Raw genomic sequence first — 5,462 nt, forward strand, 5'->3', positions numbered from 1 at the left:
GGGACCACCAGTGACCAGGAGTGACCAGCACTGACCAGCATGGACCGGGAGTGACTATGAGTGACCAGCAGTGACCAATGGGGACCACAAGTGACCAGGAGTGACCACCAGTGACCAACAGTGACCAACAGTGACCATCATGGACCGGGAGTGACCAACAATGACCATCATGGACCGGGAGTGACCAACAGTGACGAGCATGGACCGGGAATGACCACTGAGTGACCAGGAGTGACCAGCACTGACCAGCATGGACCGGGAGTGACTATGAGTGACCAGCAGTGACCAATGGGGACCACAAGTGACCAGGAATGACCACCAAGGACCAGGAGTGACCAACAGCAACCAACAATCAGTGACCACCAGTGACCACCAGTGACCACCAGTGACCACCAGTGACCAACAGTGATCATCATGGACTGGGAGTGACCAACAGTGACCAACAGTGACCACCAAGGACCAGGAGTGACCAATGAGTGACCACGAGTGACCAGCACTGACCAGCATGGACCGGGAGTGACCAATGAGTGACCAATGAGTGACCAGCACTGACCAGCATGGACCGGGAGTGACCTATGAGTGACCACGAGTGACCAACAGGGACCACGAGTGACCACGAGTGACCAGGAATGACCACCAAAAACCAGGAGTGACCAACAGTGACCAGGTGTGACCACAAGTGACCAACATTGACCACGAGTGACCAGCAGTGACCAGGAGTGACCAACAGGGACCAGCGACCAGTGACAAACAGTGATCAACAGTGACCAGGAGTGACCACAAGTGACCACGAGTGACCAACAGCAACCAGCAACCAGTGACCAACTGTGACCACCAGTGACCAACGGGGACCACAAGTGACCACGAGTGACCAGGAATGACCACCAAAAACCAGGAGTGACCAGCAACCAGTGACCAACAATGACCACAGGTGACCAACAGCGACCAGCAACCAGTGACCAACAGTGACCGTGAGTGACCAGGAGTGACCAACAGTGTCCAGTGACCAACAGTGACCAGGAGCGACCACCAGTGACCAACAGTAACTACAAGTGACCAACAGTGACCATGAGTGACCACCAGTGACCAGTGACCAGTGACCAACAGCGACCAAGAGTGACCAACAGTGACCAGGAGTGACCACAAATGACCAACAATGACCAGGAGTGCCCAGTGACCAATGGCCATCAGTGATCACCTGTGACCAGTGGCCAGCAGTGACCAGTGAGCACCAGTGACCATGAGTGACCATGAGTGACCACTGACCACCAGTGATCAGTGGCCAGAGTGACCAGGGACCAGCAGTGACCAGCAGTGACCACGAGTGACCAACAGCGACCAGCAGTGACCAGCAGTGACCAACAGTGACCAGCAGTGACCAACAGTGACCAGCAGTGACCAACAGTGACCACAAGTGACCACCAGTGACCAGCAGTGACCAGCAGTGACCAACAGTGACCATGAGTGACCAGCAGTGACCAGCAGTGACCAGCAGTGACCAGCAGTGACCATGAGTGACCAACACTGACCGGGGATTTGGGGAGGAAATAAAGAAAAATGGAAAAAACTCTGTGAGATGTGAACTGGGATGGACTGGGATGGACTGGGAGGGACTGGGATCAAACTGGGAGGGACTGGGATGAACTGGGATGGACTGGGATGGACTGGGATCAAACTGGGATGGACTGGGAGGGACTGGGATGGACTGGGAGGGACTGGGATGGACTGGGATAAACTGGGAGGGACTGGGATGGACTGGGGTCACTTTAAGGAGCGCGGGAAGGCCGCCGCGGAGCCTGACGGGAATTGTAGTCCCGGGAGTAACAGGGCTCTATGGGGCGCGGGGCATGATGGGAGTTGTAGTCCCGGAAATAACGGGGCCCTATGGGGCGCGGGGCATGATGGGAGTTGTAGTCCCGGAAGTAACCGGGCTCTATGGGGCGCGGGGCACGATGGGAGTTGTAGTCCCGGAAGTGGCTGCTTAGCGCCCCCTCTCGGTCACCGCAGGTCAGCCAACATTCAGGGCACTGGTTTGAACTGGGAGGGACTGGGAGGGCACTGGGATGGACTGGGACCATACTGGGATGAACTGGGATGGACTGGGAGGGCACTGGGATGGACTGGGACCACAGCGTGATGAACTGGGATCATACTGGGATGAACTGGGAGGTTACTGGGAGGGTACTGGGATGAACTGGGACCACACTGGGATGGACTGGGAGGGAACTGGGATGAACTGGGATCATACTGGGATGAACTGGGATCATAGTGGGATGAACTGGGAGGCACTGGGAGGGACTGGGATTGAACTGGGCTGAACTGGGAAGGGCTCTTAGGGATACTGGGAGGAACTGGGCTGAACTGGGAAGGGGGATTGGGAGTGCACTGGGCTAAACTGGGAGGAACTGGACTGAACTGGGATGAACTGGGAGGAACTGGGAGGTCGTGGAAGGGGGAACTGGGAGAGACTGGGATGGACTGGGAGGGAACTGGGAGGGACTGGAGGGAACTGGGAGGGAACTGGGCTGAACTGGGAGGGACTGGGAGCCCTGGGATCACAGCTGGAGTCAAACTGGGAGCACTGGGAGGGACTGGGATTGAACTGGGACAGACTGGGATGAACTGGGAGGGACTGGGACTGAACTGGGATTGAACTGGGAGGGACTGGGATGGACTGGGAGGGTACTGGGAGTTACTGGGAGCTGTAACTGGGAGTTACTGGGAGGTCACTGGGACAGAGGGCGCTTTGTTACTGGGAGCACTGGGAGAGACTGGGAGGGGCTCCCAGTCCGGAACTGGTCCCTTACTGGTGTGACTGGTCTGGTACTGGTGTAACTGGTCTGTAACTGGTGTAACTGGTCTGGTACTGGTGTAACTGGTCTGGTACTGGTGTGACTGGTGTGTAACTGGTGTAACTGGTCTGTAACTGGTGTGACTGGTCTGTAACTGGTGTAACTGGTCTGGTACTGGTGTAACTGGTGTGTAACTGGTGTAACTGGTCTGTAACTGGTGTGACTGGTCTGTAACTGGTGTAACTGGTCTGTAACTGGTGTGACTGGTCTGTAACTGGTGTGACTGGTCCGGTACTGGTGTAACTGGTCTGGTACTGGTGTAACTGGTCTGTAACTGGTGTAACTGGTCTGGTACTGGTGTAACTGGTCTGGTACTGGTGTGACTGGTCTGTAACTGGTGTGACTGGTCTGTAACTGGTGTGACTGGTCTGTAACTGGTGTGACTGGTCTGTAACTGGTGTAACTGGTCTGTAACTGGTGTGACTGGTCTGGTACTGGTGTGACTGGTCTGGTACTGGTGTGACTGGTCTGGTACTGGTGTGACTGGTCTGGTACTGGTGTAACTGGTCTGTAACTGGTGTAACTGGTCTGTAACTGGTGTGACTGGTGTGTAACTGGTGTAACTGGTCTGGTACTGGTGTGACTGGTCTGTAACTGGTGTAACTGGTCTGGTACTGGTGTGACTGGTCTGGTACTGGTGTGACTGGTCTGTAACTGGTGTAACTGGTCTGGTACTGGTGTAACTGGTCTGTAACTGGTGTGACTGGTCTGGTACTGGTGTGACTGGTCTGTAACTGGTGTGACTGGTCTGGTACTGGTGTAACTGGTCTGGTACTGGTGTGACTGGTCTGGTACTGGTGTGACTGGTCTGTAACTGGTGTGACTGGTCTGTAACTGGTGTGACTGGTCTGGTACTGGTGTGACTGGTCTGTAACTGGTGTGACTGGTCTGGTACTGGTGTGACTGGTGTGTAACTGGTGTGACTGGTCTGTAACTGGTGTGACTGGTGTGTAACTGGTGTGACTGGTCTGTAACTGGTGTAACTGGTCTGGTACTGGTGTAACTGGTGTGTAACTGGTGTGACTGGTCTGGTACTGGTGTAACTGGTCTGGTACTGGTGTAACTGGTGTGTAACTGGTGTAACTGGTCTGTAACTGGTGTAACTGGTCTGTAACTGGTGTAACTGGTCTGTAACTGGTGTGACTGGTCTGGTACTGGTGTGACTGTCTGTACTGGTGTGACTGGTTGTACTGGTGTAACTGGTCTGTAACTGGTGTAACTGGTCTGTAACTGGTGTGACTGGTCTGTAACTGGTGTAACTGGTCTGTAACTGGTGTGACTGGTCTGGTACTGGTGTGACTGGTCTGTAACTGGTGTAACTGGTCTGTAACTGGTGTAACTGGTCTGTAACTGGTGTGACTGGTCTGGTACTGGTGTAACTGGTCTGGTACTGGTGTGACTGGTCTGTAACTGGTGTGACTGGTCTGTAACTGGTGTGACTGGTCTGGTACTGGTGTGACTGGTCTGTACTGGTGTCACTGTCTGGTACTGTGTGACTGGTCTGGTACTGGTGTGACTGGTCTGTACTGGTGTAACTGGTCTGTAACTGGTGTGACTGGTCTGTAACTGGTGTGACTGGTCTGTACTGGTGTAACTGGTCTGTAACTGGTGTACTGGTCTGTAACTGGTGTGACTGGTCTGTTACTGGTGTGACTGGTCTGGTACTGGTGTAACTGGTCTGTAACTGGTGTAACTGGTCTGGTACTGGTGTAACTGGTCTGTAACTGGTGTGACTGGTCTGTAACTGGTGTAACTGGTCTGTAACTGGTGTAACTGGTCTGTAACTGGTGTGACTGGTCTGTAACTGGTGTGACTGGTCTGGTACTGGTGTAACTGGTGTGTAACTGGTGTGACTGGTCTGTAACTGGTGTAACTGGTGTGTAACTGGTGTAACTGGTGTGTAACTGGTGTGACTGGTGTGTAACTGTGTGTAACTGGTGTGTAACTGGTGTAACTGGTCTGTAACTGGTGTGACTGGTCTGTAACTGGTGTAACTGGTCTGGAACTGGTGTGACTGGTCTGTAACTGGTGTGACTGGTCTGTAACTGGTGTGACTGGTGTGTAACTGGTGTGACTGGTCTGTAACTGGTGTAACTGGTCTGTAACTGGTGTGACTGGTCTGGTACTGGTGTGACTGGTCTGTAACTGGTGTGACTGGTCTGTAACTGGTGTGACTGGTCTGGTACTGGTGTGACTGGTCTGGTACTGGTGTGACTGGTCTGGTACTGGTGTAACTGGTGTGTAACTGGTGTGACTGGTCTGTAACTGGTGTGACTGGTCTGGTACTGGTGTGACTGGTCTGTAACTGGTGTGACTGGTCTGTAACTGGTGTGACTGGTCTGTAACTGGTCTGTAACTGGTGTGACTGGTCTGTAACTGGTGTAACTGGTCTGGTACTGGTGTGACTGGTCTGTAACTGGTGTGACTGGTCTGTAACTGGTGTGACTGGTCTGTAACTGGTGTAACTGGTCTGGTACTGGTGTGACTGGTCTGTAACTGGTGTGACTGGTCTGGTACTGGTGTGACTGGTCTGGTACTGGTGTGACTGGTGTGTAACTGGTGTAACTGGTCTGTAACTGGTGTGACTGGTCTGTAACTGGTGTAACTGGT

This window comes from Zonotrichia leucophrys, unplaced genomic scaffold (genome assembly GCF_028769735.1).
Source record: "Zonotrichia leucophrys gambelii isolate GWCS_2022_RI unplaced genomic scaffold, RI_Zleu_2.0 Scaffold_424_43874, whole genome shotgun sequence".
Classification (NCBI taxonomy): Eukaryota; Metazoa; Chordata; class Aves; order Passeriformes; family Passerellidae; genus Zonotrichia; species Zonotrichia leucophrys.